The following is a 15,681-nucleotide window of genomic DNA, read 5'->3' on the forward strand; positions in this document are numbered from 1 at the left end:
ACCATTCTGGGACCCAGGGATGTACGTGATTTTAAATACGAACCTGGTGAGAAACATACTCCATCGAGCCTGGCGAGGGTTCAGTCTCCTCGCTGCCCGGATGTACTCCAGGTTCCGATGGTCAGTCAAAATGAGGAAAGGGTGTTGAGCCCCCTCAAGCCAATGCCTCCACACCTTAAGGGCTTGAACTACAGCTAACAGCTCCCTGTCCCCAACGTCATAGTTACGCTCCGCCGGGCTGAGCTTTTTAGAGTAAAAAGCACAGGGGCGGAGTTTAGGTGGCATGCCGGACCGTTGAGAGAGAACGGCACCTATACCAGCCTCAGACGCGTCTACCTCGACCTGAAAGGGTAATGCGGGATCCGGATGCGCTAGCACCGGAGCCGACGTAAACAGGTCCTTCAGTCTCCTAAAGGCCCTATCCGCATCGGCTGACCACTGCAGGCGCACCGGACCCCCCTTCAGAAGGGACGTGATGGGAGCTGCCACCTGTCCAAAACCCCGGATAAACCTCCGGTAGTAATTCGCAAAGCCCAAAAACTGCTGCACCTCTTTTACAGTAGTTGGGGTTTGCCAATTACGCACAGCGGACACACGATCCACCTCCATTCTCACCCCTGACGCGGACAACCGATAACCCAAAAAGGAGACCGACTCCTGGAAAAACAGACATTTCTCTGCCTTGACATATAGATCGTGCTCCAACAGCCTCCTCAATACACGACGCACCAGGGTTATATGCTCGGCTCGGGTAGACGAGTACACCAGAATGTCATCAATGTACACGACCACCCCTTGTCCCTGCATATCCCGGAAAATGTTATCTACGAAGGATTGGAAGACTGATGGAGCATTCATCAACCCATATGGCATGACGAGATATTCGAAATGACCTGACGTGGTACTAAACGCTGTCTTCCATTCGTCACCCTCCCTAATGCGCACCAAGTTATACGCGCTCCTGAGATCCAGTTTTGTGAAAAACCGCGCTCCATGCAATGACTCCGTCATGGTCGCAATCAGAGGGAGTGGATAACTGTATTTCACAGTAATCTGATTGAGACCACGGTAATCAATGCACGGGCGCAACCCTCCATCTCTCTTTTTCACAAAAAAGAAGCTCGAGGAGGCGGGAGAAGTGGAGGGCCGAATGTATCCCTGTCTCAAAGATTCGGCTATATAAGTCTCCATAGCTTTCCTCTCCTCTTGAGACAAAGGATACACATGGCTCCGTGGAAGCGCTGCTCCTGCCTGGAGATCAATCGCACAATCCCCCTGTCTATGAGGAGGCAACTGCGTCGCCCTAGTTTTACTAAACACGAGTGCTAAATCCCCATATTCAGGCGGAATGTGCAGTGCGGGCACTTGGTTTGGACTTTCCACCGAAGTCGCCCCCACGGAAACACTCAGACATCGCCCCTCGCACTGAGCAGACCACCCATCGAGAGCCCTCTGTTGCCACGAAATAGCAGGGTTATGGGTGCTTAACCAGGGGATCCCCAGCACCACTGGGTACGCAGGAGAGTCGATCAGATACAACTGTATAGTCTCCTCATGACCCCCCTGCGCACACATCCGAAGTGGCGCTGTGATCTCCCTGATCAACCCCGACCCCAACGGGCGGCTGTCTAAGGCATGAACGGGAAAAGGTTTGTCAACAGGTAGGAGAGGGATCCCTAACTCAAAACAAAACTTACGATCAACAAAATTCCCAGCTGCGCCTGAATCTACTAGCGCCTTATGCTGGGAATGAGGTGCAACCTGTGGAAAGCAAACAGGTATACAAAAGTGTGCAACAGAAAGCTCTGGGTAAGTGGGACGTCTACTCACCTGGGAGGCCCCCCCAGTGCGTGGCCTGTTGTCGTTACTCCCGGAGAACCCTCCCCAGCACCTGGCCGTAGTGTGCCCTCCACGACCGCACTTGGTGCAGGAGACAGGCCCCCTCGGGTTCTTCCTACTCCGTTCTCTAGCGCCGGCACCCCCGAGCTCCATAGGGCTCGGCTCGGAGGTGCCGGAGGGCGGAATGGACGGACTCCCCTCGGGACGTCCACGGGTGGCCAGCAGGGTGTCCAGACGGATGGACATATCGACCAACTGGTCGAAGGTAAGATGGGTATCCCTGCAGGCCAACTCACGTTGAACGTCCTCTCTTAGGCTACATCGAAAATGGTCGATGAGAGCCCGTTCATTCCACCCTGCATCCGCCGCTAGAGTCCGGTACTCTAGAGCGAACACCTGAGCGCTCCTCCTCCCCTGTCTCAAATGGACTAGACGCTCCCCCGCCGCTTTGCCCTCAGGTGGATGGTCGAACACGGCCTTGAAGCGGCGGGAGAACTCGGCGTAGGTAATGGTGTTGGCGTCCATCTTCCTCCACTCGGCGTTAGCCCACTCCAACGCCTTGCCCGTGAGACAGGAGATGAGGGCGGAAACGCTCTCGTATCCCGAGGGCACCGGGTGTACAGTGGCCAGGTAGAGCTCTACCTGCAGGAGGAACCCCTGACACCCGGCAGCTGTTCCGTCATACGCCCTCGGGAGCGAGAGCCGAATCCCCCTGGGTTCCGAACTTGGGACTGGTGGACCGACCGATGGGATGGACAGGGTAGGTGGAGGTGTGGGTACACTGCTGGCCTCCCATCGGTGCATGATGTTGATTACCTCCTGTAGAGCGGTCTCCAGTTGTCGGATCTGGTCCTCTTGCCCACGGAGATGCTCCTCGAGCGACACAGGCGTTACTGCCGATCCTGCTGATTCCATTATAATGGTGTGTGATTCTGTCAAGGCGTGCTGAAGGTGGATGTGGTGTAGGAATCATGCGCAGGACACAGAGGCTCAGTTCAAAGGCTTTAGTGCAACATATATATATCCAACCGAAGCACAATAAGCCCGAAGGCAAAATGAACGACGCACACAGGCGACCAAACGAAATACGCACAAGCATGTGCAAACAACCCTCTGAAACACTGGAGGGAAAAATGTAGCTTCAAACACGAAACAGTAGTACAATCACACACAACGACAAGCACACACAACGAGAACTAAATAGGACACTAACGAGGACTAACAGGACACAGGTGTACAACATCCAGACAAAACCAATCGAACATGAAACATAGATCGGTGGCAGCTAGTACTCCGGGGACGACGACCGCCGAAGCCTGCCCGAACCAGGAGGAGGAGCAGTCTCGGCCGAAACCGTGACACGTATTTTAACCGCAACTAGACAATAACCTCCAGGGGATCATGACACAACGTCCTTGGGGACATCCCTGGAACAAACTGGGAACTAGACAAAACCTGCAGGGGACCATGACTGTTTAAATTGAATTAATGAAAATTATGCCTTTCAAAGTAAAATATTCTAAAAGACATTTGACACCTGGGTTTTCACGTGTTCAGATCTTGGCACATGTAGTGTCATGGTATCACATGTTGAAATTTTGCATCCCCATGTTGTCACATTTATTTCACAATGATTTCACATGAGATCATGTTCTCACGTGCTCACATGTTGTCACATGTAGTTTTATGTTATCACATGTTGCTCTACATGTTGTCACGTTGCTTCACATGTTGTTACGTTATCACATTAACTTCACATTAAATCACTTGATCACATGAGATCACACGTGAAATTTACGTGGTTATTCCATAAGGGGCCTCCCAAATGGCATCATATTCCAAATGGCACCCTATTCCCTATATAGTGCACTACTTTTGACCAGAGCCCTATGAGGCCTGGTCAAAAGTAGTGCACTACATAGGGAATAGGGTGTCATTTGGGACACAATTCTACTGTTGTTCATGCTCTTACAGGTGACACCACTCCCTCTCTGTGTGAGTTTTAACAGGAAATAAACTCTAGGCTTGACCTTTAGCGCAATTAAAAGGTGAAAGGATAGAATATAATGCAACCTCCAAAGCAAATGGAGACATTTAGTTCTTCACCACATTGCTCACATGTCAAAAAGGTGATGTGGGAAGGTCAAGGAAGTTAGGGGGGGCTTTTGAGACTCAAGCCCAATCCCATGTCAGCCCCAGACACATCTACATGGCCCCTCGACAACCTGAGGATACTAAAGCTGTCACGATCGTTTAAACATTTACATTTACATTTTAGTCATTTAGCAGACGCTCTTATCCAGAGCGACTTACAGTTAGTGAATATTTTTATATAATTTTTTTTTTTTTTTTTTTTTTTTTTTATACTGGCCCCCCATGGGAAACGAACCCACAACCCTGGCGTTGCAAACGCCATGCTCTATCAACTGAGCTACATCCCTGCCGGCCATTCCCTCCCCTACCCTGGACGACGCTGGGCCAATTGTGCGCCGCCCATGAGTCTCCCGGTCGCGGCCGGCTGCGACAGAGCCTGGATTCGAACCAGGATCTCTAGTAGCACAGTTAGCACTGCGATGCAGTTAGCACTGCGATGCAGTGCCTTAGACCACTGCGCCACTCAGGCGCAATTAAAGACTGGTCGAACCAAGGCGCAGCGTGATAAGCGTACATGTTTATAAAACGAATAAACACACGACAAAACAACAAACAAACGATACGTGAAGTCTTAAGGTACACACAACAAACCTATACGGAACAAGATCCCACAACTAACAGGTGCCAAAAGGCTGCCTAAGTATGGTCCCCAATCAGAGACAACGAGCGTCAGCTGCCTCTGATTGGGAACCACCCCGGCCAACATAGAAATAGACATACCAGATACTACACCATAGAAACAACACAACACGGAATATACACACCCTGACTCAACAAATAAACGTCCCCTGAGTCAGGGCGTGACAAAAGCTATATAGACCATTAGAGATGCATGGCAGGACCTCACCCACCGGGCAAAAACTGGTATGTGATGATGTTGTATCAATGTGGAAAACTGATTGTATTTGCAAAAAGTCATCAAGGCATTTAGTCTTTTTTTCACCCACATTTGAACCTACATTTTTTCTTGATTTCACATTGAGTTCACGTTAGTTGACACCTGAACCAAATGTAAATCAAAACTAGATGTTGAACTGATGTCTGTGCCAAGTAGGCACACTCTGGCTGCAGAGGCCCTCAGATCCTCCTCAGGGTTAACCCACACTCTACACAGCAGGGAATAGGATATACAACAGCCACAGCTGTATTGTACATGACATAATAATGAAATACCACAAAACAAGGGATAACACCGGGAATATGAGCATCAGTTCCATATGGCTCAGTTCATTTTTCCTCTCCTTACATGGATCCACTCCCATTGTGGAAATAAACTCCTTACACAACAGATTTATATTTGTTGTGTGATTAAGCTGTGATGCCAGCTTGTCTGTATTGGAATCAGTGCAGCATAACAGTACAGCTACAGTGCTTTTATAAATATGAAGGCGAAGGTTAAATCGAATAACAGATTTCAAATGACCGCGTTGCTGTGCTCACTGGCGAACTTACCATTAGGCAGAAGAGGCAATTGCCTCAGGCCTCACATCATCAAGGGGCCTCATGAGCTGGGCATAAAAAATATTTTATCTGCTTCAGCCACCCCATGCTCCGCTCGAGGCATAATACATAAAAAAAAATGAAAAGAAAACCCATCAAAATCTGTCTGTTTAAGCTAGAGATATGTTTTTTTGCATGGGCTGCATCGCAATCCACTGTATCCACCGATTTCGGCCTTCCGCATCTGCGGTGGAAGGTGACAGAGCTACAGCGGTGTTTGTCAGACCAGGAGACATCTTGAAAATCTTAGTCTTCTCACTAAAATGTCTGCGGCGTCCAAACGGTGTGTCACAAGTGTCACAGGACTTGTCTGAAGGTAACCCGGTAGCGGGCCCAAAAATGAATGGAAGTGAATAGGGCATTTCCACGTCAAAGTTATACAGGTAATTTCTCGGTTTAAAAAAATCCAGAGCTTTCTTACATCTCTCAGATATAGGACAGACACCTCAAAACTTCCTTTTGATTACATTTTTTACTATGTTTTTCCATGTATGAATCTGTTATTCAATGCGTTTCTATGGGTTAATAGCAGTAAGGCCAACACTTTACTTGACACTCAGCATCATAACACGTTATGACACGGTCATAACCATGTCACAATATGTCATTACAGCTGACATAACTTGTCATAACCTGTTATAATATGGTCATAACACTGTCATGACACATATATTTAGACCATAGAGCTCCAGGACTCCTGGTCCTAACAATGACTGTGAGTAAACAATGACATAATGGGACATGCCAGCCACTAACTAGGGATTGCCCCTAAAGTGCTGGCATTATTTCCATGAAAGTGTTGGCAGTAGTTAAACATTGGTCATTGACACAGTTTTACAGAGCTACTGGCTTGCTACTGGCTGTGATTTGAAGGTAAACTGCTATTACTGTTGCTTCAACAGACACTACAGCTGGAGCAGCTCTTTGGCACAGGGCACAGTAAACCTGGGCCATACTCACAAGGGCTTAGCATGCACCATGTTGCAGAGAAAATGGAATGGAGTCATAGTCAGAATAGCCTGGTCACAGATCTGTTTCTGCTATCTCCTTGTCACACCAAACATTACAATTCCATGAGGAGTATAGAGAGCAGAAACAGACCAGCATCCAGGCTAGTCATAGAACACTAGCAGGTGGAATTCTCACTAGAGAACTTCTGAATGTTTAATGCATTTCTATATCTACCTGAAACATTCTGAACATTGTGTCCTAAATCTATCCATGTACAGTTATTCTACATTTACATTTTAGTCATTTAGCAGACGCTCTTATCCAGAGCGACTTACAGTTAGTGAGTGCGTACATTATTTATTTTTTCATACTGGCCCCCCGTGGGAAGCGAACCCACAACCCTGGCATTGCAAACGCCATGCTCTACCAGCTGAGCTACATCCCTGCCGGCCATTCCCTCCCCTACCCTGGGCCAATTGTGCGCCGCCCCATGGGTCTCCCGGTCACAGCCGGCTACGACAGAGCCTGGATTCGAACCAGCTAGCACTGCGATGCAGTGCCTTAGACCACTGCGCCACTCGGGAGACCTGACACTTCATGACACTTGCTAGGCTCATAATCTGAGGTAGCAACTGCGTCAGAGCTACAAATCCATTAGCTAGACCACCCGATTAGACAACAATCACCCATTATACCCATTTGGTTTGCAACTCAGTGAACCTGCGCAGCATTCGCTCAATTTGATGCCTACGAACGAAGATTTCGATGCATATCAAATTCTCCCTGCAGTTCTCTATCTTTCTGCAACTGGGACTTTTCCAAGTATTTTCAAGTGTGTCCTTGACAACTAATAATTATTTTTTGTACTACGGTGTTATTTTCCCTGAAGAACTCAATGTATCTGCAATGGGGGCTTCTTTAAGACTATTTTAAAGGGTCCTCATGACAAAATAATATTTAATTGTAGCCTGTTTGGTTTGAATTGCCCCTTGCAATTCCAGGAAATCTGCATTTATATTCAGCTTTAAGAGAGATCTTCAATATCTGCTGCTGTGAAGAAATTATGATTATAATAGGATCCATTTTCATTCCTGTATACTCAGACCCCAAGACCTATTTTTTCACAAACACTCAATGTTCTGTCACAATCATTCCACAGTCAACACACTCACTGGGTTATAGTGGATTTGTATTGTGTGTGTGTCTGCGTGTGTGTGCATGTGTGTGTGTCTGCGTGTGTGTAGTATTTGTCTTTCAGAAGCAGGGTTGGGGAGTAACTGATTACATGAATGAAAAAGCACATGAAATCAGTTACATGTAATCTGATTACAACAAAACTGTAATCAGTTACCTTACCAACAAAAATATTGTAATCAGATTACATATACTTTTGAAAAACTAGATGATTACTTATTGGATTACTTTTAAATTCTGAAGAAGAAAAAAAAAGACATTTCTCACTAGCTAGGTTTCTATCCAATTGGCGACAGATTTCCATGTGAATATTCTAAAATCTGCATAAAACTATTTTCCAACAAGAGATGTGTTTCCATCAAATTGACTTGTTGCGGATAAAAGGCTGTACGTGATGACGTAGTGCACATAAAAATAACTTTTGCTGTAAAATGTCCATGTACTGAATAAAAAATCAAAGTTAAATGGGTTTCCATCGCATTTTCAACTGTACTGATGGTTTTGTCACCAAAAATGTTGCGTTATATCGAAAGTGCCCACAATGTATTGGCACGTGCGCTCTAGCCAACAGCTGGCAGATACAGTGCGTGTATAGCATACCTACATGATGAGATTATTATGGACAAAATAGTATTTTTATTTGTCAAACGGCAGCCAAGCATCGATCATCATGTCACCAGAATAAGACCCTTGATATTTATTGGAATAGGTTATCAAGCTCATTACTGTGCACTTTCACCCCCCTGTGAAGTTCATCATAACTTAATTAATCTGTAGCCGAATGCTGCGTTCACATGCTCATCGGAGCTTCTTATTTCCTTGTTGTGATGTCGAAAATACAACTTTGTTTCATTCATGTGCTTTTTGGTCGGAACAATTCTTCAACAAATAAGATATTAGCTAGCTTGATAAGCTAGCTAACGTTGTTTATAATAAAGTTAGCTAGCTTGCTTAACATTGACAATATTGTAGTTGTCAAAAACTGATTTGTTATCATCTTTTGGTTGAAAAGGTACAAGGTCAGTGGTGAAACGTCACAACTAGGCAACAAGGGGAACAACATTTTCTCAGAGTTTCCCACTTATAATTCCAACTTGGAGGGTTGTTCAAGTGAAACTTCCCAGTCAGAACTTCCGATAACTCCGATAGCACGTGAACGCAATATAATAAACTGCATGCTTTCCCTAGTCTTAGTGGGAGGACCACACTTAATATCATTGCATGACTCCAAGTTTACTTTGATATGATGGTTGGCAAGATAACAGAAACAGATCTGAGCACCACTTACAAAACTACTTGCTGAAATTATCCAAAAGTTCTGGAGCGTCACATTACAAAAGTAACTGAAAGTAATCAGATTGCGTTGCTGAGTTTGGGTAATCCAAAAGTTGTTACGGATTACAATTTTGGACAGGTAACTATTAACTGTAACAGATTACATTTAGAAATTAACCTACTGCACCCTGGTCTGTAGAGGTGAAGGCCTTGAGGCTATAAGACATGTGTATCTAATAGGCTATCTGGAGACTATACTCATGCATAGTCCATGAAGCTTTCTCTTCCTGTTGACTGACAGAAAGAGTGGGTGTATGAAGTAAAGGTTTTTCGCTTTGGCACCTTGCTGAAGATTTGTTCAAGACAGAGGATACTATTTCACCTAAGTCAAACTCTATTCAGGGACAGCTTGTTGGCTGAATGCCCAAAAACACTGTTTACCAGAGCCCTTTATCAGCTGTCGACTATCAATATCTCCTCTTCGTGCAAACAAAGGAACTACAAAGGCTTCTGAATCTGACCAGAATATGAAATGTAAATACGTCTCTTATGATGACCTGCTCTTATAGTTTACTTTAAGTTAACTTTATTGTTACTTGGTGACCAAAAGTACATTTTCACGATCTGATGATAGTGTTAGTCAGTGTGATTACTTTCCATGTTCTCTCTCTCTGCCAAAGGAAAAAACCCATTAACCCATTCAGTTGACGCATGTTTATAGTCACACGTTTGAGAACACATAGAACGTGTGTTAATCCTAAACTTTGGCACATGTAGCATGTTTTCTAGCACTGGAAACAGCTGTTGATCTATTTTAACTATCAATGACTTCATCACATGAACTGGTGTGTAGTGCGTCCCAAATGGCATAAGGCTCTGGTCAAAAATAGTGCACTATAGAGGGAATAGGGTGCCATTTGGCACAGCGACGTGGTTGTTTAATTCATGTTAAGATGGTGTGTTCCCTTGCTGTATGTGTGCCAGGCCAAGGGATAAATGAGGTGAAAACATCATCATGTGTGATCAGAATAGAGCTTTCTAGTGAAATCATCATCAAGCTGTTGATACGTATATCACTACACAATACTAAACTAAATAAAGGTTAAATTTAACAAATGTTGCATACTGTAGCACTATATAGTGGATAAGGTGCTATTTGTGACACATACATTGTTGGCATCTCCATGCAAATCCTATTTACAAGAAGAATGCATATGTTTGATATTGCACAATTATATTTCCGTATATCAATAAGCCACATATGCAAAGTATACTGTACATGCATGCCTCTGTTTTCTTATGCACATTTTAACCCCTGTATAGATACAATAATGCATAATGCATCTGTTCGCACCAATGCACCATTTCCTTCCCATTATGAATAATAGGAGGCAAACATGCTATGAATATACTGTAAACCAGGACTCTCCAACCCTGTTCCTGGAGAGCTACCATCCTGTAGGTTTTTGCCCCAACCCTAATCTAGCACACCTGATGCTAATAATGACCTTGTTGATAAGCTGAATCAAGTTAGTTCCAACTGGGGTTAGAGCGAAAACCTATAGGAGGGTAGCGCTCCATGAACAGAGTTGGAGAGCCCTGCTGTAAACAGTTTACTCGTTCCCTCTCGCTCTCTCTCCCACGGTCGATACAGAGTTAGAACACTGACAGAACTCCCCACTGTTTGACTGTGACAGCTAGCTAGGCCTTAGAAACAGCCTGATCTACACTGACAGTCTCTGACACAGAACATAGGGAATACGCACACACACACACCTTCCAACCAGCAGCAGCATACAAAGCAAACATCTCTACAAGCAAACACCTGGACAAGAGGAACACCTACGTGAGAAAGCTATTCATTGACTACAGCTCAGCGTTCAACATTTTTTAAAACACTTTAACCCCTGTATAGATACAATAAATCAGATGTGCACAGCATAATGCATCTGTTCGCACCAATGCACCATTTCCTTCCCATTATGAATAATAGGAGGCAAACATGCTATGAATATACTGTAAACCAGGACTCTCCAACCCTGTTCCTGGAGAGCTACCATCCTGTAGGTTTTTGCCCCAACCCTAATCTAGCACACCTGATGCTAATAATGACCTTGTTGATAAGCTGAATCAAGTTAGTTACAACTGGGGTTGGAGCGAAAACCTATAGGAGGGTAGCGCTCCATGAAAAGAGTTGGAGAGCCCTGCTGTAAACAGTTTACTCTTTCCCTCTCGCTCTCTCTCCCACGGTCGATACAGAGTTAGAACACTGACAGAACTCCCCACTGTTTGACTGTGACAGCTAGCTAGGCCTTAGAAACAGCCTGATCTACACTGACAGTCTCTGACACAGAACATAGGGAATATACACACACACACACACCTTCCAACCAGCAGCAGCATACAAAGCAAACATCTCTACAAGCAAACACCTGGACAAGAGGAACACCTACGTGAGAATGCTATTCATTGACTACAGCTCAGCGTTCAACATTTTTTTAAACACTTTTAGTCATTTAGCAGACACTCTTATCCAGAGCGACTTACAGTTAGTGAGTGCATACATTATTTTTTTTACTTTTTCATACTGGCCCCCCGTGGGAATCGATCCCACAACCCTGGCGTTGCAAACACCATGCTCTACCAACTGAGCTACATCCCTGCCGGCCGTTCCCTCCCCTACCCTGGACGACGCTGGGCCAATTGTGCGCCGCCCCATGGGTCTCCCGGTCGCGGCCGGCTACGACAGAGCCTGGATTTGAACCAGGATCTCTAGTGGCACAGCTAACACTGCGATGCAGTGCCTTAGACCACTGCGCCACTCGGGAGACACCATAGTGCCCTCAAAGCTCATCACTAAGCTAAGGATCCTGGGACTAAACACCTCCCTCTGCAACTGGATCCTGGATTTCCTGACGGGCCGCCCCCAGGTGGTAAGGGTAGGTAACAACACATCTGCCACGCTGATCCTCAACACGGGGGCCCCTCAGGGGTGTGTGCTCAGTCCCCTGCTGTACTCCCTGTTCACCCATGACTGCATGGCCAGGCACGACTCCAACACCTTCATTAAGTTTGCCGATGACACAACAGTGGTAGGCCTGATCACCGACAACGATGAGACAGCCTATAGGGAGGAGGTCAGAGACCTGGCCGTGTGGTGCCAGCATAACAACCTCTCCCTCACCGTGATCAAGACAAAGGAGATGATTGTGGACTACAGGAAAAAAATGAGGACTGAGCACGCCCCCATTCTCATCGACGGGGCTGTAGTGGAACAGGTTGAGAGCTTCAAGTTCCTTGGAGTCCACATCACCAACAAACTATCATGGTCCAAACACACCAAGACAGTCGTGAAGAGGGCAGGACAAAAACTATTCCCCCTCAGGAGACTGAAAACATTTGGCATGGGTCCTCAGATCCTCAAAAAGTTCTACAGCTGCACCATCGAGAGCATCCTGACTGGTTGCATCACCGCCTGGTATGGCAACTGCTCGGCCCCCGACCGCAAGGCACTACAGAGGGTAGTGCGTACGGCTCAGTACATCACTGGGGCCAAGCTTCCTGCCATCCAGGACCTCTATACCAGGCGGTGTCAGAGGAAGGCCCTCAAAATTGTCAAAGACTCCAGCCACCCTAGTCATAGACTGTTCTCTCTGCTACCGCACGGCAAGCGGTACCGGAGCGCCAAGTCTAGGTCCAAAAGGCTTCTCAACAGCTTCTACCCCAAAGCCATAAGACTCCTGAACAGCTAATCATGGCTACCCGGACAATTTACTCTGCCCCCAACACCCCCACCCCGTCCCCCTTTTTTACTCTGCTGCTACTCTGTTTATTATTTATGCATAGTCACTTAAACTCTACCCACATGTACATATTACCTCAATTACCTCGACTAGCCGGTGGCCCCGCACATTGACTCTGCACCGGTACCCCCCTATATATATGTCATTTACAAAATAGCCTCCAACACTCTACTCAGCAAATTGGATGTAGTCTATCACAGTGCCATCCGTTTTGTCTCCAAAGCCCCATACACTACCCACCACTGTGATCTGTACGCTCTTGTTGGCTGGTCCTCACTACATGTTCGTCGTCAAACCCACTGGCTCCAGGCCATCTATAAATCACTGCTAGGCAAATGCCCTCAAATAGCAGCACCCACCCGTAGTCTGCGCTCCAGCAGGTATATCTCACTGGTCATTCCCAAAGCCAACACCTCCTTTGGCCGCCATTCCTTCCAGTTCTCTGCTGCCAATGACTGGAACGAATTGCAAAAATCTCTGAAGCTGGAGACTCTTATCTCCCTCACTAACTTTAAGCATCAGTTGTCAGAGCACCTTACCGATCACTGCACCTGTACACAGCCCATCTGAAATTAGCCCACCCAACTACCTCATCCCTATATTGTTATTTATTTTGCTCTTTTGCACCCCAGTATCTCTATTTGCACATAATATCTTGCACATCTAGCATTCCAGTGTTAATACTATTGTAATTATTTTGCACTATAGCCTATTTATTGCCTTACCTCCATAATTTGCTACATTTGCACACACTGTATATATATTTTCTGTTGTATTTTTTGACTTTATGTTTTTTTACCCCAAATGTAACTCTGTGTTGTTTTTATCGCACTGCTTTGCTTTATCTTGGCCAGGTCGCAGTTGTAAATGAGAACTTGTTCTCAACTGGCTTACCTGGTTAAATAAAGGTGAAATAAAATAAAATAAATATAGCCTCCCTACTGTTATTTTATTTTACTGCTGCTCTTGAGTTATTTGCTTAAATGTTTTTTGCTTAACACTTTATTTTTTTACTTTGCATTGTTGGTTAAGGGCTTGTAAGTAAGCGTTTCACTGTAATGTCTACACCTGTTGTATTCGGCGCATGTGGCGAATCCAATAAAAATGGATTTTATTTTATTTACACAGTCCACCCTTCCACCTCTGATTGTCTGGCAGTGTCTGGGTATCCCCCTTTCTATGAACCACTGGCAATCTCTCTCCAACTATATAAGAGACTTCATGGCCACTCTTCAAACAGTCCTCTATTGAATGACAGGCATGAGGCCAGTCAGCCCAACCACATCATCGAACACGTCTGAGGCACCTTACAGGTGATGCGTCCCAAATGGCACCCTATTCCCTTTATAGTGCACTACTTTTGACCAGGGCCTAGAGAATTGGGTTCCATTTGGGACGCATCCCCGAGATAATTCACATTTGCTTGTTAATTTAGTTAATTTATTTAGGCTCTATCTGGTGGCTGTGTTTGTGTGTGTCTCTCTCATCTCCTATGCTGTAACAATGAGTGGCGCGTGAGTGAGTGAGTAACAGGGAAAATCCGGAGGTCACAGCTGGGTTGTGCTCTAGCCGAATGGAGGCTATTGGCCCTGTGCTGCGATTATAATTTGAAACATCAAATTGTCTTGCGTAATACAATGTAGTGCAGACGATAACACACTGCGGCTGTCCAGCAAGGAGCAGCTGTTACGCAATCCATGTTTGACCTCGCGACACACACACAGACAGAAACACAAACACACACACAGCCTCCTCATACAATGTACAGGTACAGTGAGGGAAAAAAGTATTTGATCCCCTGCTGATTTTGTTCGTTTGCCCACTGACAAAGAAATGATCAGTCTATAATTTTAATGGTAGGTTTATTTGAACAGTGAGAGACAGAATAACAACAACAAAATCCAGAAAAACGCATGTCAAAAATGTTATAAATTGATTTGCATTTTAATGAAGGAAATAAGTATTTGACCCCCTCTCAATCAGAAAGATTTCTGGCTCCCAGGTGTCTCTTAAAGGGAGTGCTCCTAATCTCAGTTTGTTACCTGTATAAAAGACACCTGTCCACAGAAGCAATCAATCAATCAGATTCCAAACTCTCCACCATGGCGAAGACCAAAGAGCTCTCCAAGGATGTCAGGGACAAGATTGTAGAACTACACAAGGCTGGAATGGGCTACAAGACCATCGCCAAGCAGCTTGGTGAGAAGGTGACAACAGTTGGTGCGATTATTCGCAAATGGAAGAAACACAAAAGACCTGTCAATCTCCCTCGGCCTGGGGCTCCATGCAAGATCTCACCTCGTGGAGTTGCAATGATCATGAGAACGGTGAGGAATCAGCCCAGAACTACACGGGAGGATCTTGTCAATGATCTCAAGGCAGTTGGGACCATAGTCACCAAGAAAACAATTGGTAACACACTACGCCGTGAAGGACTGAAATCCTGCAGCGCCCGCAAGGTCCCCCTGCTCAAGAAAGCACATATACAGGGCCATCTGTGTTTGGAGGAGGAGGAATGCTGCCTATGACCCCAAGAACACCATCCCCACCGTCAAACATGGAGGTGGAAACATTATGCTTTGGGGGTGTTTTTCTGCTAAGGGGACAGGACAACTTCACCGCATCAAAGGGACGATGGACGGGGCCATGTACCGTCAAATCTTCCCTCAGCCAGGGCATTGAAAATGGGTCGTGGATGGGTATTCCAGCATTACAATGACCCAAAACACACAGCCACGGCAACAAAGGAGTGGCTCAAGAAGAAGCACATTAAGGTCCTGAAGTGGCCTAGCCAGTCTCCAGACCTTAATCCCATAGCAAATCTGTGGAGGGAGCTGAAGGTTCGAGTTGCCAAACGTCAGGCTCGAAACCTTAATGACTTGGAGAAGATCTGCAAAGTGTGGGACAAAATCCCTCCTGAGATGTGTGCAAACCTGGTGGCCAACTACAAGAAACATCTGACCTC

This window comes from Coregonus lavaretus, assembly GCF_964263955.1.
Source record: "Coregonus lavaretus genome assembly, chromosome: 18".
NCBI lineage: Eukaryota > Metazoa > Chordata > Actinopteri > Salmoniformes > Salmonidae > Coregonus > Coregonus lavaretus.